The sequence below is a fragment of the Cyanistes caeruleus genome, chromosome Z (assembly GCF_971803275.1).
Source record: "Cyanistes caeruleus chromosome Z, bCyaCae1.hap1.1, whole genome shotgun sequence".
NCBI classification, from domain to species: domain Eukaryota; kingdom Metazoa; phylum Chordata; class Aves; order Passeriformes; family Paridae; genus Cyanistes; species Cyanistes caeruleus.
In genome coordinates this window covers 43,118,467-43,143,505 of record NC_141732.1, presented here as the reverse complement: position 1 = coordinate 43,143,505, position 25,039 = coordinate 43,118,467, and the positions used below count along the sequence as shown (strand labels likewise).

Below are 25,039 nucleotides of genomic sequence, written 5' to 3'. Positions count from 1 at the left end.
TCCCCATTCCTACAGGAGAGAAGACCACTTGAGCCAAGAAGGCTTCTATAACTAACCTCTGGACAACATTTTAAAGCAAAACAATTCAGTTCTTCACAAGCATAATTTTTTTCCCTCTACTTCATGTAACCTCTGACCTCACGTCTGGAGGTGATGGATGAGATAAGACAGAGCCATGGGAGAAGACCTGAGGATAGTTGATGGCATGCTACAGCTAGCAGTCGTTAACAGGCAAGGTTTCCTCGGAGGAAAATAAGAATTATTTCAAATCAAGAAAAATAAACACCAGAAGAATCAGTTGTGCAGAGGGGCTCACATAAAATATGAACGTGGCCAAGGTTTGCAAGTCCAAAGGGAATCTAATTTTGTGAGCTTACTGCAGAAGAATGCAGGCCCCAGCCCTAAGGTCCTATAAAAGTTCTGAAATGAAAGAGTAAAGCCCTTTCTGAGCATACAAAGAGCACTGCATTAAGGACTGCAGCCTACAACCTTTCAGGCAGTCCTCCAGAACTGCTGTGCCCTCTTTATTTGTCCAGCACAGGCAGAAGACAGGAGGAGGAAAGTGTTCCCTGGCAAGTGCTAAAGTGAGACTTTGGTATACGGAAAAGAAATCTTTCCTGGTGTTTGTTTTGGCAGGAATAGTTTTAGCAGACACTATTACAATCCCATCCACTTGCAGAGCAAGGCTGCAGCTCACATATTATTAAAACTCCAGGGCTGATCTCTTTCCATACATCAATATTACTGGAGCTAGCAGAACACAAGCAAAGTTGTTGGATCAGCAAAGACTTTTTTCTTTAAAAAATAAAATAATATTTTTTCTAAATAAAGAGAGTTGGTTGGCTTCAAGCAAGGGGGACAACAAGGTCCTTCTAAATCACAATGCTGGGCATTCAAAGTTGAAACCCCATAGCTTTCACTCCCAGGCATTCAAGCTGCCAGCAGCTGCATTGTCTCATTGCCTGAGCTTGCACAAGTGACCAGGGAGCCTGGGAGAGGCAGATGACCCTCTTCTATCATTAGAGTTGCACTTCATGGTAAGGCTGCTTGAAAATGTTGCTGACCCATGGGCAGTTAATTCTCTGCACATCAAAGAAGCTACAGGGGTGAGAGTACTTTGTCTAGATATTATAGCCCTGTTTTGTGCCTGTTAGAGTGAAGTCATAACAGAGGCAGCTTCTTGGTGACTGGAATCTCTGGATATCCATCCTCCTTCCAGTCCCAAGCTGCAGGTCATGGATGGTGATGCAGGCTATGGATGCATCCCAAATGCAGGCCTGCCTAGTTCTTGACAAATCTCTGTGGGATCTCACCCTGGACATCTAAGCTCCCCCATGTTTTCATGGAGATGGGGCAGAGACATTTCCAGGAATAGGGGAAAGCCTCCTTTCAGTTTCCCACAACCCACTTGCCCCATGCCTTGTCTCAGACACATCAGTAATCCTGAGACAGCAATTTTGCCTCCACATCCTCCAACATGCAAAGTCCTCTGCTCACAGAGTAAGCTGACGACCTTGGAACCCTGAAACAGCCATTCCATGTAAAGCATGCTGCTCACTTACAGGTTCTGGTATTTACACTGCCATGTTGCCTATGCATGCATGGCAATTAAAATATGCCTTGTTGGCTGGTTATCCTAGAGTATCATATATGGTGTGGCATATATGGTGAAACAGTGGCATAAAAGAAAAATATTCATCCCATGTGAATGAAAAAACTATAGTCTTTCTTGGTTGAACTTACTGCAAGGTATATTTACTAATGTCAAATACTAAAGTGCTGCCTTTCTCCTGAAACATGCTCTTCAGTCTGTGTATACGGTACTGTTTTATTTTACATGCCTTGAAGCCAGAGTGTGTTGTGTTATTTTTCTTTTTGATAGTCTGTAGAGTTAAAGTGAGAGCAAATAATTGGTTTCCATATGTTAGTATATTCTCAGAGAGCTCAGTCTTTCTCTTATGAATGGAAAGGTCAAAATCAGAACCAGTGACCCAGAGTTTTTTACACTCTAGGCATGTAATTGGTAAGAACTCAAAACATCTGTCTCTTGCTTGGGCAAATAAAAGCTGCTTTTGGAAAATGTATTTACCCATGTCTGTTTCAGTGATTCATCAAACCAAACCTCAGCAGGTTTTCAAGTTCACATCATGGTGAAATCTGTGATCCTTCTACTGATCACATGCAGCCACTGAGACTTGGAAATACTTAATATTTGTATATCTTGCCTTACCACTGTCCTTCTATTTGCCACAGTCAGGGAAGACTTCCCTGAGCAAGCAGTGTGTTACCCTGCAGCTTGCTATGGTGGGATCAGATTCAGCAGTTTTTCAGACTCCATTACTGAAGAATTACTTGCTTCCAACTGATTTTCCTCCCTTTTTAGTGCCCCTATAGCTGTCTTGCTTTAGGAAATATTTTGCAGGTGTCCTTGAGAGCCAAGATCCTCTTTGCACAAAAAGTCTGGGAGTAGGTGTATAAATCTGACAAAAACATCTCTTTGCACTCAGTCGATGCTGATTTACTGTCACTTTCTTACCTATAAGAACTTTAAAAAACAAAGGGAGAAAGACCAACTGTTTGACATTAATCATTAAACAGTACCAAATCTTTTAAAAATCCTACCACTACAAAACCATGAACATTTTTGTCAAACAAATGGAAGTTTGAAGAGCTACTGGCCTTGACTGTTTACACTCAATACACCTCCCAGTCTCCCATTAATAAAAAAAACAAAATCCCAAGAAAATCAAACAGAATGAAAGCAACAAGTCAAGTAATCTCAAGTTCTTCCAGTTGAAGAACAGGGATGCAAAAACTTTCAGGCATATCATACCATCATACCAGTGGTACTTCAGGTTATTACTTTTTTTTTTTTCCAGCACAACTACAGAATTTCCAAAGGAATACAGCAATGAAAATATTTCCATGTACACACGAGTAACACAAATTTCCTGCTACCTACCCATAGGCATTAAAAATAAAACCAGACAATTTCTTTGCAGGTGACAAATGAACTGATTTACATTTGTACAGTCCTGCTAAAATACAAAATGTAAATATTTATCGAAAATATCAATAATTTTTATTTTTTCATTAGACCCTCCTGCTCCTATCAGGGTTTATGTAAAGGCACTTCCTCTGAAAAAAAACTAAGAGTTTTTCACTCCCATCAGAGTTCTTTCTATAATATTTTATAATAAATGACATGGCACCTATACGACCACACTTCAAGCTACCTAGGAGCATTTGGAAAGGTTTCTGTCTTTAACAGTGCTGAGGTGCCTGGTTTGGCAGAGAGGATTCCACATGAGAGAAAGAATTATTTTTACAAATTTAAAATAAAAAAGGTTTTGTACTTTAAAGAACTAAAGAAAGTAGAGCTGTTCTTTCCCATATTTCTTCCTTTAAAAAAACCTCTTAAATGGATGACATGTTTTACAGAGAAATTGGTCTGATCATGAAGCAGCCAAACCTGCAGGAATATTTTCATAATACAATTGAAATAGCCAGTTTGGAAGACCATAGAACTTTCTCTGACCTAAAATTAAACTGGGCCACATCCAAAAATTTTTATTTTTCACTTCTGCATATGCCAAAGCAAATACCGATAGGACACCTCCAATCCTTCTTGTTGAGCTGTTCCTGACTCTTGGAAGTGCCTCTATTCCGGTCCTTCAAATAAATTAACCTGTGTTTGATAATAGCCCTTCCCATGGATAGCTCCCAGTATAGCCAATGCTGTTGTTCAGTGGTATGGGGAATGAAATTACCAGAGGCACTTTCTGGGTAAATCACAGCATATCCTGGCCTCCACATGGGCTCTCCTTACATAGAGACTCTCCAAGAGAAGCAGAGCAGAAAATCTATCTGGTGTAGGCATGTTTGCATCTCCTAGAGGGCTTCCCAGCCCTCTAGTTTTGATTTTTTCTTGATATTACTTCAGCCCTGCAAAGCACTTCCCATCCACATTGCCTACCTTTGTGAAGACCCTCTAAATGAAATCACAATCCACAGGAAGGGAGACCACTCCTGTCACAGTGTGGGGGTTTTGAGCCTTGTGACATGATGGCATCAGAGCTTGTTTTCTTCATTCTCTTCACCTTTGAAAACCAACCAACCAAACTAAACACTGCGCTGGGATCTTCATGTGTTGAGCACAGCTGATGGCCCTCTTCTTGCACCCCCTGAACATGCCCCCCCACAGCCACATTTGCCCAGCAGTTGTCTGTATGCAACGGGGCTTGGGGGCTGCCCTTCAAAAGCCAAGTCCTCTATTTCTAGAGTTCTGCCCAGGACCTCTGCAGCCTGCATTTGCCTCTGGCTTCAGAAGCCCTGTCTTGTTTCATGCACGTATCTGTGACAAATCAAAGCCTGACTGCTGAGCCTGACTACTTCCCCCACTTTCATGTCTTAGTATTGCTTACCAATATTTCCCCCTTGTACTTGGTGAAATCTCTTCCTGTGAGGGAAGGGGGAAATCCTCACCTTCTTATGTGGGTCATAACGAAACAGACCACCTCTCAAAATTGATTTCTTCAGACTAAAATGCTCCATGCATTTTGATTGATTAATCATATCGGAAAACAGCATGCAGTGTCCCCTGGAGTATAATCTCAAATACATGTTGCCAGAATTGTTCCTTGTGAGTAGAAGAAGCTGGCAGAGAAGGGAACCTTCAATTAGAAGGTTAAGAGCAACAGCATTAAAAAATTTTACCTGAAAAAGAAATTTCTTCCTAGGTGATGTTCAAAATAAAATACACAAATTCTACTGTAAATAGGGACAATGATATGTAGGAAACTAAGTTACAAGTCAGGCTTATAGAAATTTTGTAGCATGACAAAATGGCATAAATCAGTGGCGTGGACAGTTCAAGACAGTAAGATTTTTAAGAGTATTAGGAATGAAAACAATCCCAATAAGAGAGGCATTCCAGAAAAAAAATCAATTACTGTTAGTAAAATACAAATCCCAGAACTATGCCATATAACTTCATCATATAGCTGAAAAAAAGCCAGAGACAAACTTCCTTCCTGTCACAAGGAAATTAAGGAAAAAACAACAGCAATAACAAAACTTCACAAAACTAAAAAAAACCAAGGTTAAACAGCTACTGAAACAAGCAATTTTTGAAAGACAAAACTAAAAACAGATATGGAAAACCTGCATCCAAAAACTGTACAAGAGGTCTGGATGAAGTGTTCATGTTCATGTACTGAGATGGCTTAGAATATGATGAAAATTCCATGCCAGAGAACCAACTGAAAATGAAATGTTGTAAGAGAGGTCCAATAAATGGGTCTCCTGGATAGTCAGAGAAATGGGTGTTGGGCTGGAAAGCAGAGCGGAGCAGCATTGGGAAGCAGCACCTATACTGCTGGAGATTCACAGTATCTTGCTATGAAGAAAATGCAGGCACTGGAAGCTTACAGCTTCCAGGGGCACTCCACATTGCCGTCACCAAAGGTGATGACAGATTTAAACTATATTTATCAAGGACCAGCCAAACTAAGAAGTACGTAATAAAATGTCACCCTCATTGGAACTGGTTTTTGCAATAGCTTTTTGCACAATTAACATTGACAGGTAAAATTGTAATGAAGCCTAGAGAGAAGGCACTGAAATAAAATTTGGACTAACACAAAATAATGACAAGATCAGACTGCCTCTGAAATTGGATCACTTGGGAAGGTACACAGAAAGAACAATGTTTAGATAAAGAAAGTCAGCTCTATACTCATCCATCTAGGAACAAAATGAGGCAGAGACTATGGTGAGGCTACTCTGGAAGCAGATGGGAAAAAGACTTGAGCTCCTTGAGCTGGCTATTCAAGTGAATGGTTTTCCAATTCAACACTGGTCAACAAGTGCGATCCTTGGATATATTAAATGTGAGGATTTTGAGAAGGACCAGAACAGTCTCTTCTGGCCATGTACATATGTACATAAAAAACATCCAACACTAAAAGCAAATTAAGCCTCCTTTAAAGACATAAAAATCCAAGTAAACTCAGGAAATTTAGGCTCAGGCCCCTAATTTTCAGCCACTGAAAACATATCTGCAGATATATTTAGGTCCTATCTGCAGGTCCTATCTGCAGATCTTTTTGATTGACACTGATCTTTCAGTATATGACAGTAGAAAGGTGTTTTTGGATAATGCAAAAATAGGTAAAGAAAAAGAGTGTGAAAAGTTGAGCTTCTGATCAGAAAAAAGAAACAAATATTTTTTGAACAGTGAAAGTTATTAAATTGGGTTACACACTGAGCACATGGAAGAGATATTTAAAACCAGACAACCAAAAATACATAACAATGAAGCCAGAAGTTACTGGAAAAATAAAGGGGAGTATGACATTCTCCCTCCCACACAACATCTCTGTCATGTGATCCTACAAATCATTTGGTCAGATGTAAATGTCAGTAATAAATACTATACATTAGGGATATAGATATATATATATATATGCCAAGACCCACACTTCCTGTAGTGACAACTGAAATTTTAGGAATTACTTTCCAGACAAGTAGGAACCTGTACAAAATTACAACAGGACTGTAAAAGAAGAAATTAAATTACAAAAGTTTATTATGGAAAGAAAATGTAGAAATTACAGCTGCCAAAAAAGAAGGCAGGAGGAGAGAGGAAGAACAGAGGTCAGACAACTTCATGTACCAAGCACATTCAAGATAAGGAAGTGAAATAATACCTGTGGTGATAAGAAGAGTATGTAAACATCACATGAAAACCAAGTCTGCTGATGCTAGACTTCCAGAAACCATTGGTGTAACCTGCAAATAATGTATGAGATAACATAACAGATAACTGTCCAGCATGATATTTCAGGGAATAGAGAGAGATGAGCAGATGGAATTTTCCATCTTCTGGGGTAGAGCTTCCTGTCATTCCTACCACCCCAGAAGCTACCTGCATGCTCAGCTAAGTTCCCTTCTCAAGGGCTCTCCAGTGGCCTCACTGAAAAGCTCAAGGCTGCTGGGCTTCAAGCACAACAAATTATGTTGTTGTGTCAGGAATGGAGTCCCTTGGTGTTCAGCAAAAAAGTACTGAGCAGCCTGCAGCAAATTGACTGAAGGCTGATCCCTCAGTGCTAGGTGCTTTTAAGGCTTCATGTGCAGGAAGAGGAAGAGGTTTTTTCCTCAACTTAATTCTCCTTGTTCTCCAGAAGGCAGTATTTCATTGTCATGTAGACAGTTTTTGGGGGGTGAGAACAGGGAGAAGCTCTAATGATTACCACCTGTACTGGGCAAAAAAGGACAAAGCAGGAGGAAGAGGAAGTAGGAAGTGACCACAAAGCAGACACTGACAGTCACAGTGACAATCATCTTGTGTACTGTAGATACTGAGTTCACATCAAGATGTGGCCTTATATGTTAACATCTCTGCATGCCCATGGCCTCTCTAAACTCCCTGGGAAATTTCTATGAGGGTCAAGAAATTACTGTGTCATTTCCAAATGCCCAGATGGACCTTTTGCTGTCAGGGAATGATGACTGTAGAATAACCATTTCCTTTACCAGTGTTGTCCACAGTGAAATGTAAAAATGAAGTGAAACACGATCCAAGTGGAGTCATCAGCTACTACACAGTAGAAAAGTTTGCATAAAACCTACTCAATGGGGCTGTGCTGTGTCAAATAGTTCTGGGTTAGGCCACAACAGACATCTCTGAATCATCTTTTTTCCAAATGGTTTCTACTGCAGCTTTTCTACATATCTTGCAAAATTACATATATTTCACAATTTTTTCCAACTCTTAATACCCTCAGTTCAGAGAATAGAACCTAGCTGCTCTGCTGATAAAGCAAATTGAAAGCTGTAAACCTCCTTAAAAAAAGGCAGAGAACTTGGGCCAATTTCTGCTGTCAAAGATTTGTATTGACCATTGTCCAGCTATGTAAGCATTCCCAAAAATAATATCAAAGCCAAGATGTTTAAAAGCGTTTAGTTCTCTTTGAAGTCAACAGTCAATCTTCTAATCCTACAGATCTCAAAGATTCACTTCTCTGTAATATATCTAGTCTTCTTATTTACAGATTATGTGGCAAGAAAAGACTCACAGAACATACTGTATATATTTTTGCAATTAACGTCTCCCCACCAGCATTAGTGGTCTGAACAGCTCAGATTTAGTCCAAAATCTTTTTCATTAGAAACCCAGTACTCCCAAGTCTGCATTTCAAACAGTTATATCTTTGCAGAGAAATAACGGAATATTATGCATGATGGATGATTAGTCCAAAAAGGAATACAGAAGCAGACTTTGTCCAGTAAACTCTGTGTCATTTATGTTATTTATTTTACTCCCTATGCAACGCAAAAAAAAGTAAGAACTTAAATTTTTAGTTAAAAATATGAAGTAATTGCAAATATTTTTTTGTGATATTAAGTAATTCTAGCACATCTTTCAGGACAAACCACTGAACTTCAAATAAAAAAACATGAGTTTGTCAATGAAATTATAAAGTAAACTGAAGAATATAAATAGCCAGTGAAAGAGAAAATGAGCATACTTGAAATGGCTGGTTTTGCAGGGCATCTATTAACTCCATAAAAACATTCAGAGCCACTACAGATAAACCACAAAATGGACAAAAGATGGTGACAACTCTAATATTTTCTAGTTTTCACAACTAAATAAAATCAATAAAAAATGCAAAGCAGCACACAGAGAGAACGAAGCATTCCAATGGGATGCTGGAACTTTGAAGAAAGAGAAACCTAATAAGAGAGAGGAAAAACAGTTGTCCCAGTGCTATCTGAGACAGCTAATCATGAAGAAGGAAATAAGAATACTGGTCTGGAATAAGAAATTTCAGAAAAGACAAAAATATGAAGAAATGCCTCAAAAATATATCAGCCCCAACATAAAAAAAATATATAAAAATAATGAGCTCAGAATGCTGAACAAGCCTGAAACAAGTTAAGGGACCAAATATAATAACAAAATTCTCCCCACTATAGCAAATCTACAATTTCTATCAGGAGTCTTACATCAAACAGTATAGGTCTCTCTATAGACCATAGGTCTCTTCCTACAGATTTCATGAGAGAATACCGTCCTTCCCAAGATACAGGTTCAGTGTCTTGACCTAAAGTAGAAGTACCATTCATGCAAATCAAACAGCTGTTTATCATTGAGTTTTAACAGAAAAGAGGGCTGAACAAAGACCACAGCCATAGTAAAATTATTCAATTAAGTTGTGGAAAACTGAAGAATAATGCATACCACAGTTTCCATATCTCTTATATTATTTTCAAGGCAGAAAGGAGAAAAACCAAATTCCTGCTAAAAATTTTATTCACAAAATAACAAAAAAAATATTCACAGGGTATAAAGAGACATCAGAGTTATACGGATGTTAATCCTTGCAAATTAGGCTGTATTACTTTGATTCCTACATACAGAAAAAAAATCATTTAGCTGATTGGTCTTTTTAACTGGGCAAAAATTTCATTTCAATGACTACTAATTAATTTCAAAGGGTCTTAATGTTTAAACTCTTTTTTTGAAACACAGGAAATATTTCTGTGAAAAAAAACCAACCTGTTTCTCTTTTATTTGAAATCCCCATGGATGAGAAGGCAAAGATGCAGGTAACATGTAATGCCTGTTAAGATTTCAAGATGAAGGACAGGAACTTGAAAGTCATGACTCTCACTAACAAGAGGTGAAGTAGAGAGGCCTGAAGACTTGAAGATATCAGGGAAGAAAAGGATGAATAAAAGATAACAGTTGCCTCTACCATAAAGACTCTCAGTATAATATCATGCCTATGAATTAAGACATGCTACTATGAGGAACATGTCTTCACTAGAAATCTGACAGTCTTTTATTAATTAATCCACTGGCACAAGCAGCCTTATTACAGACCTTCTCTAGGCTGCAGTCCCAGAAAAATTCCAGGGAGAAAAGAGAAAAAAGACGGAGTGTTACCCCCAGAGCTTTAGGAAGCATCTCAGGGAACTTTATTTTAAACAAGACATGTTCAGTAAAGCCAGATGTTCAGAAGCAAATGCATAAAGGCCATATCTGAGGAGCAACATATATAGCCTGTTTTTTGACAGGGTTGAGAGTCCTCTGGTAGGAATTTACATAAAAGTAGACATATTGGCTGCTCAGCCCTTCAGAAATTTGATCAATGTTGGATATTCAACTGACCCTGCAGGCTGACAACAGTTGGTATTCTGTTTAATAATGATTTTTCTTTCTTGTTTCTGTATCACAGTGCCAAATTAGGCAGGTTGGGTTAACTCCAAATGCAGAAGTACAGTTTGAAGCTTGCACCAGAATGTGTTGTTTATGCTTGGAAGTGCTCTGTGAACAGCCAAGCAATAGGACAATGGCAAAAACAAATCTTGTCTTCCTTCAAAGTCTTCTAGTTTGTACATGTGAGCAAGGAAAAAGGGGATCAATCATGGCACATAAAGTTAAGATGATTGCAAATAAAAGCAGTCACAAGGCTGTTAGCTCCTCCTATACAGGAGGCACATGAAGCAGAGAAAAAATCCTCAAATTTCAAACACTGTGGCCAGCAGCACTGCAAGTACATTGGGGAAGTTGGTTGCATTGAGCCTGACTGGGGATGTATCACCCTTGACTAAATTACACATATATACACACTGGCATTTCCAGGCACAGAATGGGAACGGAACAGCCCACTTCTGTGACAGTGAGGCACATATGAACAGTCTATTTGGAATTACCACCTTTTGTTCTTCTAGGCTGTGTCAGAAACAGCTTGAGGAGAGCCCTAGTTGGAGCAGGCCAAACCCATGTCAATAAAGGCTATAAACTCTCTGACCACAAGCAACACCCAGCTGCTGGTGTTCTCCAGCTAAATTTCATTAGCATAGCTACAACTAGAAGTAATTCTAAACTGCTCTTTGGGCAAGGCAATTTGGTAACAGAAGTTGTACATTGACACAAAAGCACAAATAGGCTATAAAGGCAGTCTATGGCTCAGGAACAGTAATAGAAGCTCATTTGGAATCAGCCAGAATAGCAACCCCTGTCCAACTTTATCAGTAATATGAGAAACCTGCTTCACTGGCAGTTTTCTGCCACTTCATGACACTTCAGTCATCTCCCTGCACTGAAAATTCAGGAACTTCCCTCTCTCTTTTAGCCTTATCCCTAATGAATCTTCTTAATATTTTTGTTTAAAAAATGTCTAGTGTTATAGCCAAACCAAAGTTTCTCCAGAAGGAAATCTCTTTTGATGACAATCTGTGCCACAAAATCATGCTGAACATATTATTCACATCAATCACAGTATGAAGATATCATTGAAGCTAGAAATAAAATGTGATCAATGAATTGTTCCCATTTGCTGCTGATAAAAAGTATGCGTTAACTGGAAGCAAGAAAACAACAGAGCAACAAGAGAGCAGTGATTAAAAATAAAAAGGATTCAAACTTGTGCAAATGGGCTTTGACTGGAAAATCCTAGTTTCGTACTGAAAAATGTCCCCTGCACTGAGCTGACCAGCTAAAGTCCAGGCTAAATAGTGTCTGGACTGAAGTAAAGCATCATTTAGGATGCTCCCTTTGCCCAAAACTAAAAACAGTGCTCCCAGCTCTCTTCCTAACACTTGTAACTGCTATGCAGACTACCCTGAGCAGAAACTAGCAATGGCATGCCTGAAAGACACAGAGAGATCTCAGATGACACAAGGATGTCTCATTTATTATTTCTTAGTCAACTTCTAGGGAAAGATTTGGAACCCCATAGAGTTTCCATAGCTCTCTATGGATATCCCTCAGGGACATGGCACCACTTTTTCCCACTCAGGTTCTTTGTTTCTATGACATGCAGTTTACTTTTTTCCAAGTCAGATAAGATATTTGAGATAGAGAATAGATGGATCAAGCAGACCTGTAAAAATTACTCTTGTGGACACTTTCAAATGCTAATCCAAGTTAAAAAGAGAGAAATAACTCTCACAAATACATTTCTTCTGCCTGAATTTTATAAATAACATCTTAGCCCTGTTGTTTTTTGAGTATATATACACAAGCACAAACATACTTAATACTGCCAGCACAGCCATGTCATCACAGTTGTGAGAGAAGCCAGGTAAAATCCATTCTATCTTAATATTTATCAGCATTTAAATCATCATGTAATTTTAAATAATTTAGTTTTTTGTGGATGATATTGATAAAAAAGGCAGAAAAAACTCAATGGATTCTCCAGCAGTCTGCTTGATGACAGTACAGGAGAAACTATTCTTGAGTTTTGAGAAAATCTGTGGCACAGCCACTGCTGGAGATCTCAATTTCTTATTGAAAGCCAAAGGCTTTCAAAGCTTTAAATATATTCTAAGAGTTGCTGTCAAACATTTGAATTGAAAGAGGCTTGTTTTGTACTACACAGCCCCACCACAAAAAAAAATAAACAAAAAACAAAAAAACAAACAGAACAACCACAACAAAATAAACAAAACAAAACAAAAAAACAACAACAACAAAAAAAAAATCCCTTAGCTTCTTCACACACAAAGAGAGCCACTCCAACTCCAGCTCCTTTGAATCTAAGTCTGGGCCACAAAACACACACCTCGCTCTTTACTGCACAAGCAGATACACAAAGCTCTTAAGACAAACCTCAGTAATCAGTATGGAGTTAGAGGTAAGCAGGAGATGACGTCCAAAATAAACCAGTGATTATTGGCTGTCTGAATAGAAAATGTCAACTCCTGAGTCAGCTGCTTGACATTTCCAGAATCGGAAGGATATCTTTTGTGCCCATTCAGTTGGGCAATGGTATTCAGTGGTGATTGCAGAAACACATTGTAAAACAGAGAAAGATTTTCTGAATTTAGAAATTATCTCTTTTATCAAACTCACTTCAGTGAAGGTTCATCAAATAGAGAAAAAGAAGCCTCAGGTTATAATCACTACTATTGAAGCCAGACATCCTGAGTCTTTCTGTCTGTCTTTCTAATACGTTTTATCTGCTTAAGCAGTTACTTAATTGCCTACCTGAAAGACCAGGGTGTGGGCATGCACCACACATAATGAAAAATTAAGTTGCTTTTCTAGCAAATAAATTATGTTTTGAACATCAAGATTGATAAAACCTACAGAAAAATCTCCTACCGTAAGTATATTTGGCATACTGCAGCCGTATCTTAGATCCACTGATACCTAAAGAGGTGAGATTAAAAAAATGACGAGGAGGACAAGGGCAATGGTTATGCAATTTGGTACCCTTTGTCCATAAGCCTCTCTCCCCTGCATGATGTAGATGATGGAGGGGCTGTAGTGAAATGTGAAAAGGACCACTTGTTTGTGATATATGTGCCATATATGAAAAAATCTTCTCTTCCCTGACAGTCTGGTAGAAGATGACTTCTCATTGATCCACATTGACTGTAGAACTGGTTGTGAACTATTCAGTGGTTTTCTCCAGCTGCAGCTTTTGCCTTATTCTTTATCTTCTCTCTCAGAGCTTTTCTACTTACAAGAACAGAATCTCTGGATTTGATTAGATCTTCGGCAAATTATTCATCATAGAGGCAAGAGCTGATGAAGGAATAATCTCATATTCACTCAGATGTATAAGAACTTAAGAGTGAAGAAACAGTTTTCAAAGTCTGTATCTTAAATTGTCCTCAAAGTGGCTTGCATTCATAATTGACTTCAGTATTTATACACACACACACACACATGTGGACATGCACCACAGTAAGGACCTCAAGAGTAAATTACTACATTCACAACTCCACAACATCTTTGCTCTGTTTGATCTAGTAAAATAACTGGCTTTGGATATTTGCCTGTGCAGAATCCAGAGATGAATGCTTTACCATCATGGCTGTCACCTAGGCACAGCTGTCTCTTGAGGGATTCAGCCTCAAAATAATATCACCTGGAAAAATGCATCTATACACCCACTGTTGGCATATGCATCACATTTGACTTTTCCTGTGCAGAATGTAGTATTTTATATACAAATTATTTTAGAGAACAGATGATCAATGGATTACTATAAGTATTCTTTTACTCACCTTTTAGACTTTTGCCCATTGGGCTATAAATTAGCAAATGCCTATTTTATTAACATTTTTGCCTCTGACAAAGTCAAGTAATTATGATTATTTTTATTATTTTTGTCAATATAAAATATTTCCTTAGAACCCCAAAAGGACATGGTACATGACAATCCTAGAAAGACACGCTCTCAGCTCAGGGAGAGTTGAAAACAGAAGACATGCATCACACACACACAAAACATTTTGGCCAGTATGGACAACTCAGAGCACTCCAGAAACACTGTCTATCATTCCTCCAGTTACTTCTTTAAATATTTCTCAGACAACAGTAAGACTTAATTTAAGACCTGAAATTACATTCTTCTTTGCAGCAGTATCTTCCAATATCTGTAGCTTTCAGTCACCAGAACAAAGCAACACATCCTCTGGTCATGAAATAATAGTTCCAGGATCACATGAGTATCCCTTATCCCACTGCACTGGAGCATGCATTTCATTCTTAGCACTCCTTTAGATTTTAAGATTTTTCTCAGTTCTACCCTTTTCTTACAAGAAAACAAACTACAAGATGAAAGAGAAACAATTGAGCTATTTCTTTCCTATTTATTTTGAGAATATAAATTCTTGGTTTTGACTGAGGACAGATTATTCAGACCATGAAATAGTTGCCAAATGTATCATAAATGGCATTTAGTTGGCAAAGAATGTATTACTGCCAAATGCTTAACACACTGGGCATATTGTATTTGTACCATCTGGGAGAGTAAACAGTGACAGGAAATAACCACAAACAGGTGTTAATGTTAGCCCCTTAAGGGTCATTAATGAAGTATGGCATTGAAAGAGCCCACACACAAGCCCACAGTCCTGACAACTGGAGAAGGTGGGATTCCAGGGAGTGTAATCATGTATTAATTTGTCACACACAAAAAAATCTGTTTTTGATTGCACCTCCTCTGCATATCCTTTCCCCTCTTGCCATATCACATCCTTCAGCTGATCTCCTTTTGAATACTCGTTCCCTTTCCCTTTTAGTCAACAAGCTCTATTCTTATCCAAGCCAGTCAAGACAAACACAGTACTGAATGACTCATCTTTTTTCAGAAAGTCCATCAGCCCCTAAAGACAACTCCATGCTTTCATACATTCTTCAGAAAAGAAATACTGTCTCAATTCCACTCTAGACACCTCCAGAGACATTTCCACCTTCACTAAAATAAAAGGCCTCTGGCTTCTACAAAGTGTTATCTATATCACACTACATCACTGTTTCCCCAGTGCATCTCCAAGGCTGCTTGCCCTGTCCCAGAAGAGACTTCAGAAAGGCTGCCTGACAGTGGCACTGCCTGCTTTTACAATAGTGTCACACTGATCCAGAATAGAGAAGGTTCAGATTACCAGATGGAAATGAAATGGGTGAATCCATCCTGATGCATAACTAGTTACATCCTTTTGAAAACATCAAAGAAGAATAAATGAGTTTATCTTCATATGTTGGTTACCTTTATCTTCACAGAAGGCTACTAGATTCCCAAAGCAAATGTTAACACTTACTCAAAGTCATTAAAAACAAAGCAATAAAAAACAAACAGCAACAACAACAACAAAAAACCACACAAAAAAAACCCCCACAAAAACCCCAAAAACAAAACAAAAAACCATCATTTTGGGATAAAGGATATAGGAAAGCAGACTAATCTACTTCCCTACTCTCCCCTCCCCTCCCCTGTCTCATCTATGCAAAACCACACATTTTCCTAAAAGGACTCTGTTGTCAGACAAATGTCACCTGGCTAATATGTAGTGTTAATGATGCCTCACAAGAGCCTGAGAGACAGAAAAGACACACAATGAAGAAGAGGACATGGAGCCCTTTTCTTTAGGAGGCAGACCCTAAACCATGAGTTTCACACTGCAAAACTTCAGACTCTCTCTAATTCAGGCTATTAGTATTACAAAGAATACTGGTGGGCATTTGAATTTAGCAGTTCACTTATAACGAAGGCTAACTGCTGAATAGATTAAATGTTTCCAAAGATACTCTCATTGATTCTGGCTAGTGTTTAAGAGTAGGGAAGGAGAATATTTTAAATGCCAGAAAATAGCTCCCATTCTTTATTTCTTTGTTAAATGAGTACATGAAACATAGCCATAGATACACTTACCCAATTCAAGAGTTGACTGTATCTAGGATGTGTAACAACTGCTAGCAGAGAATTTCTGTCACTGTTTTACTCTGCATGGCTATATACAACACTCCCCATCTGCAGTCCTTGGGTTTTGCACCAGTATGTGTCACAGCATCACAGGATCAGATATGCAGCCATGCCAAATTACATTTTGAGAGAAAAGAAAGTAAAAACAATTGGAGAGCATTTGGGCTTATTCAGGGGAGTCAGTGGAGCTGTGCCTGCAAAGATCACAGCCCCAAACTTCTATGAACTGGCCAGTGCATGATGCCTTCTTGTTACTTGAACTAAACAGATGCATACTTTTTTACACTGGTCATTTTCTAAACTAAGTACTTTAAAAAATTAAGCCTATGCCTTTCTATAAAATTGCATCTTACCAATCCTTCGTTTATTATAACCAGTGAGAAAAGGAAACAAAATGGAACTTAAAGGAAATTGAATAAACATTTAAAGGGAGGAATCTGTTTACATCACACCATTCCCCCAGTTCTGATATCTGCTTTATTTCTACTTTAAACAATGTAAGAGTATTCCTGCATCAGTATTTTGGTTTTCTTCAGTTAATCTGACAACCTCTTCTCCATCTATGAAGTTACATTAAACTAAGGAAAACCAAACACTCTGCAGTGTAAAATCTTCAGATAGAAGCTAAGAATACTAAGGTTGCTAAAACTTGGCCCCTTTGAGCAGATGCTACTCTGCTGTTTTTTAAGCATGAGAGTATAGTCTGTTTTTCCAAACAGACTCTGCAAAATTCTTGTTAGAGAACAGACAGTTTAGGAATGCAGGAAAGCTATCCAGTAAATAAGGCTGCTGTCTCCAGAATCCTTGAATTATTTGTTGTAGGATCTGAAAAAGTCATAGAAAATAAGGTTAGAGGAGGGATGACTGCAAATCACAAAACTGGGGGAGTGGAGTGCTTAACTTAGGAGTGTTAAATTTCTTGTAATGTTATCAACTTCGCTCTTTTGCAGCAAAAATAGAAATTCTAGACTATATGGATTCTTGGTTTGGGCTAAAAGAGACCTTGCTTATGCATGTAAGTTGACCTTTAACCAGATAAGCTAATGAAGTGTCACCCTGAAAACTCAGCTTCTGAGCTTGCTGACATGGTTTTCACCACACCTCAACCTATGTGCGTGTGATCTATTCATCTTCAGCGGTAACAATGAAGGAAAATATGAAACATATTTTGCCCATGTATTTTAAAGTAATTTTCGGGCCATGGAGGAAAGTATAGATTGGATATTCCATATCAACTCTCAAACTCTGACAGAAAGCATTTTCTACCTGAGGAAATGGTTCTTCAACAAAGTCCTTTGCTGCTTTGCCCTGATAGTGATGAGAGCTATCCTGATTCTAGCATTTAATGTGGAAGCGGCCCTCTACATACTGAGAGAGGGCAAGTACTGAAAAATGCTCATCTTGGAAGTTAAGTATGCTCTTGCTGTTCTGTGGGCTTCATACTGGTATATAGTATGGACAGCTGGAAAGGTATGACAGAGGATAGAGATGTCCCAGTGCAAGCTGAGATCTCCACACAAAATTTAGCTCAGGGTTCCAAAAAAGATTTTATTGAGAAAGCACAAATCAAGTGTTTTCAAAGGTACAACCTGACCCAATCAAGGCTAGAGAAAGCACCAACTGGCAAAAGAGCAATCTGCCTGCCACATCTAGAACTTTACTACAAAGCATGCAGGTCTTCTCAATAGCAACAAAGAATGTTTATTCTCCTGTACATATTCCCAGAAAAGGCAGAACTACCTGAGCTTAAACTTAAAGCTTTAGCTTTAAACTTTATGCCCCAACCAGATATATAACATAGAGTATTTCCCCTCCTCAAGATATGAACTTTCTGGCAACTGAAAACAGCATTTCAGAGAACAGTGGCAGTCATATTGGAAGTATGACACAGCTGAAGAAATTACCCTTTCAAATAAAGGTTTTTCACAGCCTGCCACTGGCAAAGTTTGTGTATTTTAGTAACATTTGTGATAAACAATTTAAAATATAAGCAAAACAGTGAAGAGTTAGATACTGAAGAATATCTCAAAATAAGTTGAAGCAAAGAAAAAATGACGGTTCGCTTTTATGAAATTAGACCTTGTATATGTTGATGCAGAAATAAGAAATCACCAGACTCATAGTCCACATTAATCAAGTGTTCCATTGACAGTGTGTTCTATTTTCATCAATGTTTTGCAATATTCTCTGTGCAGCCTTCATACATAATAGTCTTCCACACAGACATAAAATAAGCATTTTCCCTGTAAAGAAATATGGACTCTCTGCACAGCATTTTCTTCAGATTTCTCAAACAGGGGATAACTCTATCCTCTAGTCTTCTTGTTTCAACTTGCATAGATTTTTAAGCCATTAGAAATCTTTTATCCATTCTAGAATAGCAATTAATTTTTTATTAAAATATATCAAGTGTCCCTCAGAATACATTCACACAAATATCTTGTAAATATTGTAAGCCAGCTGAGAGAGCACTAATTAAAAATCAGGTCAGAGTGATTCTCATAGAACTGGCCACATCAACTGAGATCTCAAACCGCAGCTGTCTGAAATTCTACTCCATAATTATGACAAAAAAGTCTGGACTTACACTGTTATTGTGTAATTATGGGAGATTCAAGCCAGACTAAGCAGTGGTACCCAAGAAAAATCAAGACATACTGTTCTGTGAAGCAGCAGTTACTGTCCTTCTGACATTAACAATCAAGGGGTCAAAGTAGACAGAAAAGAGAATGTGAGAAAGGGCTGAAAGGCCTGTGAGGGCTGATTTATCTGACAAGATAAAAAGAACTTGATTCTTGTGAATTTGCAGCTGGTAAGTCATTCAGGTAAAGGTAGCCTCATTCCCCACAATAACCAATACAGCAGTAAGTTTTAAAGGACCAAGAGTAATTTATTAGTGTGGTACAGAATGGTATAAACAGGATTTATTGGTAATTGCCTCAGAAAGGCCAAGAGTTTATGGGCATCAGAACCAAAATATTCTTTTCTTCTCAGAGAGTTAACTTGTCATGGCAGAATTTAGATGAGAGCATGTGGTAGCATAATGTAGAGAAATTTGACCCAGGACTGTGTTTCTGCACAGCCATGAATTAGAGAGCACCAGTAACTATCACACATGTCAGTCAGTGAGAAAGAAAAGTTATCCTAGCTCCTCTGCTTGGCTCCCCTGTATGCAGAGCCTCACGCTGACAGAAGCCTTTCCAGACGGCAGAGTCTGCAGCTAAAACCCTCAGGTCACACTTCTTTATACACTGAAGACAAAAGATGTGACAAGGACAGACAGTCCTCTCCAAAGAGGGCCAAAGAACACTAGTTTTCCCTTATAAACAACAATAACATGACATGAATCTGGCTGAAAACACAAAAACTAATATGGATACATGGAACTGCAATTAAAACAGAGCCCTTATTGTTCAGAAAGGCTGAATGCCTGGAAAAGAAATGTATTTTGTTTGAATTCTGTCCTTAGCAACAATGCCACCTGGACAAAAGTGTAGCTAAATTAAACAGTCTAAAAAAACATCTATATTCTGCTGCAGTATACCCATAATATGCCAACAGCACCACTCTGTGGATTAACTGTGAAAGTTCTGTAAACTCCCTAGCTGCCTTTCCAAGCCTTAGATCAATCACACCAAAGAAAAATGCAAATACGTTTTTATAAATATATGTAACTGTTGCAGTGGTATAAACCTGGCATTACTAGAATTTAATGAACTACCTTATTTTACAGCAGTGTAATTGAGAATATAAATTGCTTGCTCAGGTCAGGTATGTGGCATGCCTTCTACTCATTTCCCATCATTTCTTTGTGTATCAGTAAGAGAGGCTGCATGTGCTGAATTTATAACAGATGCCTTACACTATACCAAAATGAGAACTTGACCCTGAATCCCATCCTAGATTTACACCTGAAGTTTCTCATTAGTGGTAGCTGCAGCAGAATCCATGAAAGGCAGATCAAGGTACAGTATGAAATCAATAACTTTAAATACTTAAGCCAATCTTCAACTGAATTCCCTGGGTCTGCAAAAAATCAGGCTAAAAGGAGCTTTCTTTCCAGGTCTGGGAAGAAATCAGGGCTGAGACTGGGGGATGAAACTGTGGGGGACCCATAGAGCTCCATCTTAGGCCCTGTACTCTTTAATATCTTGGACACACAACTGAAAGGGATACTAAGCTCACAGATGATACAAAACTGGGAGATGTTGACTCCCTCGAGGTCAGGGAGGCCCTGCAGAGAGATCTCCACAAATTAGAGGACTTGGGAAGTTACCAAGCATACCAAGTTCAAAAGCAGAAAGTGCCGGATTCAGCATCTGGCATGGGGCAACCCTGAATGTATGGACAGACTGGGGAATGAGACACTGGGAAGCAGCACCATGGAAAGGGACCTTGGGTTCCTGGTCTATGATGTGTTAAACATGAGCCAGCAGTGCCCTGGCAGCCAGGAGGGACAACCCTGTCCTGGGGGGCATCAGGTACAGGATCACCAGCCGGGCAAGGGAGGGGATTATCCCTCTCTGCTCTGAGCTGGGTCAGCCCCAGCTCCAGTGCTGGGGGCAGTTTGGGTGCCACAATCTGAGAAAGATTATTATTTAAAGTAAAGGGCCTTAAGGGGAAGCCATACAAGGAGTGGGTGCGTTGGTCTGTTCAGCCTGGAGGAGACTGAGGGGAGACCTCACTGAAGTTACAACTTCCTTGTGAGGGGAAGAGGAGGGACAGGCACTGATCTCTGCTCTGTGGTGCCCATGATAGGACCCGAGGGAATGGCCTGAAGTTGCACCAGGGAAGGTTTAGGCTGGATATGAGAGAAAGGTTCTTCACCCAGAGGGCGGTTGGGCACTGGAACAGGACCCTCAGAGGAGTGGTCACAGCACTCAGTGTTCTCAGGCAAACAGTATGACTCCTGGGACTGGTTCTGTGCAGAGCCAGTTGTATTCAATGATCCTTGTGGATCCCCTCCAGATTATTCTGTGGTTCTGTGAACATATGCAACTACAAAATTTTCTGTTGAGACTGCCTGTCTCCCACATTGGACACTTCAGCCTGACAGCCAGCTATCTGGACTCATGATAGAGTTGAACAGGTGTCACCAAGTCACCTGACGGAGCTCAGTGGGATATATTTCCTACTTCCCCATCTCTAGCTACCGCAGCTTTAAGAATTGAGTCCATCAGGAACGAGTGCAGGGCTGTATGCTGTCTTGACAACAGTCTCTGTGCATCCCCTGGTGCCTGCAGCAAGAAATGAGAAGGATTGGCTACAGTTGTTACAAGGCTGTGCTTTTGCAAACAAATCTTACCACCTGAGCCACGCACAACCTGACTTCACAGAATGAGAGAATATTTTGAGTCAGAAAGGACCCACAAGAAACATCAAATTAACCCATGGCCCTGCACAACACCATCCCCAAAACCTCTTGAACTCTGTCAGGCTGGTGTTGTGACCACTGCCCTGGGGAGCTTCTTCCAGTGCCCAGCCGTCTCTGGGTAAAAAACCCTTTCCTAATATCCAGCCTAAACCTCCCCTGACACAACCTCAGGCCATTCCTTCAGGTTCTGTCACTGGTCATCAGTCAGGCCTAAGCACCTTGAGAAACCAGTGCAAAAATAATTCTTCTTGAGCATTTTTAAATTCTGGGTGTCTATCAAGTGCAGGGTATATTCATTTAAGAATGAATATAATTTAAGAGGTGATTATATTCTGGGCTCCCAAGATCACAGGCAAAAATGACAGGAAGGAAAAGCCATTGTACCATTAGATCATACATGGCCTATTAGTTCCTGTCTGTAAGTCTTAAGGAAACAAGCAAAAAAATGCAAAACCAAAAATCAAAACCAAACCACAACAACAACAACAAATCAACCACAAAACCAAATCCCACCAGAAAAACCCACCACCGGTATTTTGCTTAAATTGTTAATTACTATTCTCTCGGCTGAGCCTTTCCCCGACACAAACAACTCTGCCCAGCTGGCTCTGTCACACACTGCTCCGGGCGAAGAGAAGAGAGAGAAGGGAGGGCTCGAAGTGCTGCATTTCCCCCTTCGCCTGGGGCAGGTGCGTGTCACCGACACAGCTACAGAGCTCCAGCCTCACGGCAGCGCACTCTAAGCCCCTGTCAGGAGGGTCTGCGGGCGCCGGTGCCAACACTGCCCCCTCCCTCTTCGCAGCTCGCCCGCCGCCATTTTAAGGCCGTCAGGGGAGCCGATCAAGCCGCTGCGGCCCTCGCCCTGCTCTCACTGGGGAGCGGACGCGTCACCGGCCTGGGGGCTGCGGTAGCCGGCTTTTTGTTCCCGAGTTCTGTCTTGGTTGTTAAAATTAAATAGTGCTATTTCTTGTAGTGGCGCCTGTCCTGCATTAGTGCCTGGCCTGAAGGCAGCAGAGCTCCTCACAGCAGGTTGCCTGAGGAGGGCAGCATGTTCTCCATTGTGCTGATGTCATCTTTGGCGTTCCCTCCAATTTTAGCAGTTTCTTAATAAAACGGGAGGCAGGGAGAGAGCACGGGGAAGTAGCAGCTTTCTAAATTTCTCCGTGTTAATCAGCCTTCAGGTTCTTTTTTAAATCTCCTCTGCACTCTTTCCTGTTCAGTATCAGAGAAAGAATAATACTGTTCAGGATGAAGACACAAATCAATTCTGCAAATGTAATAAGAGGCTATTTCCCTCCTTATCCTTCCATTAAATGGATAACTCAAAAAGGACTATTTTTTGTTTCTGCAGGTTTGTTGTAACACAACAATATGTTCAGTTGAGATTTGGAGAGGAATATGAAATACACTGAGGGAGAAGGCTTTCCCTACACTCCTGAAATAAATCGATTTTCAAATTGGACTTCCTCATGTAGACAAGCAATTTTTCATTGACTAGGCCAAGTGTAATTACTCTAAATGCAATGACGAGTTGTTCTTAGATACCTAAGGAAGGAGGGCTAATAAGTCAGTGAAACCCACCTTGTCTCTGTATAAGATTTTTTTTTCCCCCAGAGACCTTCAGACTATTTAGTCTGTACAACATGTGTATGTAGAAGCCATGTGACCGACCAAACACGAAAAATCTATGGTAAAGTCTTAGACATCATCTGAGTTAGGGATTTACTGAACTTAATATTGCTATCAAAGTTCAGCTACTCTTAGCAATTCACAAAGCAGCTGTTGTGCATAATAAATACTTGAAAGTGGCAAGGCAGACCAGAAAACCATACCCTGTTACCATGCAGCTTGTAGTGCCTGGGCTAGAAATCTCAAGTAGGCTGTATAAAGATCGATTTCAGTGAGTGGCTCAACCAAGTCATCTTGAAAACTCATCTGTAATTTCTGACCCATATCCCTCTTCTGTTATCTTGCCACACTGTTCAAGCTCCTCCTTTGCTTTCAGTGTTATAACCCCAAGTGTATTCTATGCTACTTTCCACGCTACCATTTCTTACAGCCTCTAATTAAAGATCCTTCTGAATAAAGCCTTCTGCTTGAACAGCTAAGAGTCCCCTTCTGAAAGGCCTCTTTTGTGGGTGACCATCTTGTGGAACACAACAAAGACAAGGCACTGCAGAAAAGACACTGTTTTACTTTGTAGCCACTTCACTTGTCTCTGTCTCAAATTAATTAGCATTGCTCTGTTTTCAAGTGTTATAACACTTTGGGGAGGAGAATGGAGCTTTCAGGGAGTAAAACTGCAGCACACCACCAGCCTTGAGCAACAGAGTAGACTACATAGAATGGTCATTAAAGGTGTTAGGTTATGAGAGGTGAGGTGGAACTCAGGTGAACAGGACTGCAATTCACACACACAACCCCCAGCCTCCTGAAGTACTAGCATTTACGTTATACATTATTAAGAAAAAGGTTCAGAGTGATCCTTGCATTGGGAAATTGTAAATGAAATATCATTACAGTTATTTTGCCTGAAAAACCCCCACATTCTAATCCATGTGGGTTTTTTTACTTGATAATTATTTCCTGATGACTGTTTCTTTTTCTGCCTGTGCTTATAATTTCTCTCATATCCTTGAGCACCATAGCATACGAACATCTGCATCAGTGGAGAAGAGGATACATCTTCTGAGTGCATATGCTGGTGTCCTTATTAGAGCTGCTGAGTTTCCTCTGTGAATTAACTCTTGTAAACAGTGCTACAGCAATGTGCAGGCAGAGACTATATTGAAAGATTGCTGAAATCCAAGGCCTACATCTATAGGGTTGTGTGGGTCAATACCTTATGCTTGTGGCATAAGCGTCCTAGAAACAAGTTGCCCTGGAGATACCCCAGCTTCTCTGACGAGCATTCACGCATGGAGCAGCTCCTTTGGAACCCTCCTGAGAACAATTCTCTTCTTTCTGTTACCATCATTCTTCATGTCTTGCTCACAGAAGCTAATGTGGCTATAGCACAGTGAGTACGTCAGCTTTCATTCATCCCAAAGGCAATCATCTCTGTATTCTCTTTGAGTAAATCTCCAGGGATGCATAAGTTCACCATAATTTGCATTTACTCATGAACAGCTTCCCTGTAGGGTTATTGAAATTGCGTATTATATTATTTGAGTCATCATACCTCTAACTGAAGGCCACAAAACTTAAAAGGTTACTTGATATTGGCTCTTGGCCCTCCTGCCGTGTCAAATTTTGCTGTTAAATATATAAAGTGCAACAACTTTCGGCTACAAATGAATTACCCTTCTCCTTCTCAGATACAAATAAGAACAGGAATTGACCTATGCCTTTTATTGTCATGTCCTCCATGTGTAAGTAACCTTTTGGACAGGAGAATTCATGTATGTGAAGTATAAACTCTTCTCGGAGG

At 39.7% G+C, this 25,039-nt stretch overlaps 1 long non-coding RNA gene across 1 annotated transcript in view; it reads right to left on the bottom strand.

Annotated features, from left to right (window-relative positions):
* The window catches only part of LOC147648395 (uncharacterized), a 26,656-nt gene extending 4,200 nt beyond the window's left edge, over window positions 1–22,456 (bottom strand). Inside the window, exon 1 of the long non-coding RNA XR_015280674.1 lies at window positions 22,166–22,456. This is a non-coding gene — a long non-coding RNA (uncharacterized LOC147648395). The remainder of the gene's footprint in view (window positions 1–22,165) is intronic.
* Between the last annotated feature and the right edge of the window lie 2,583 nt (window positions 22,457–25,039).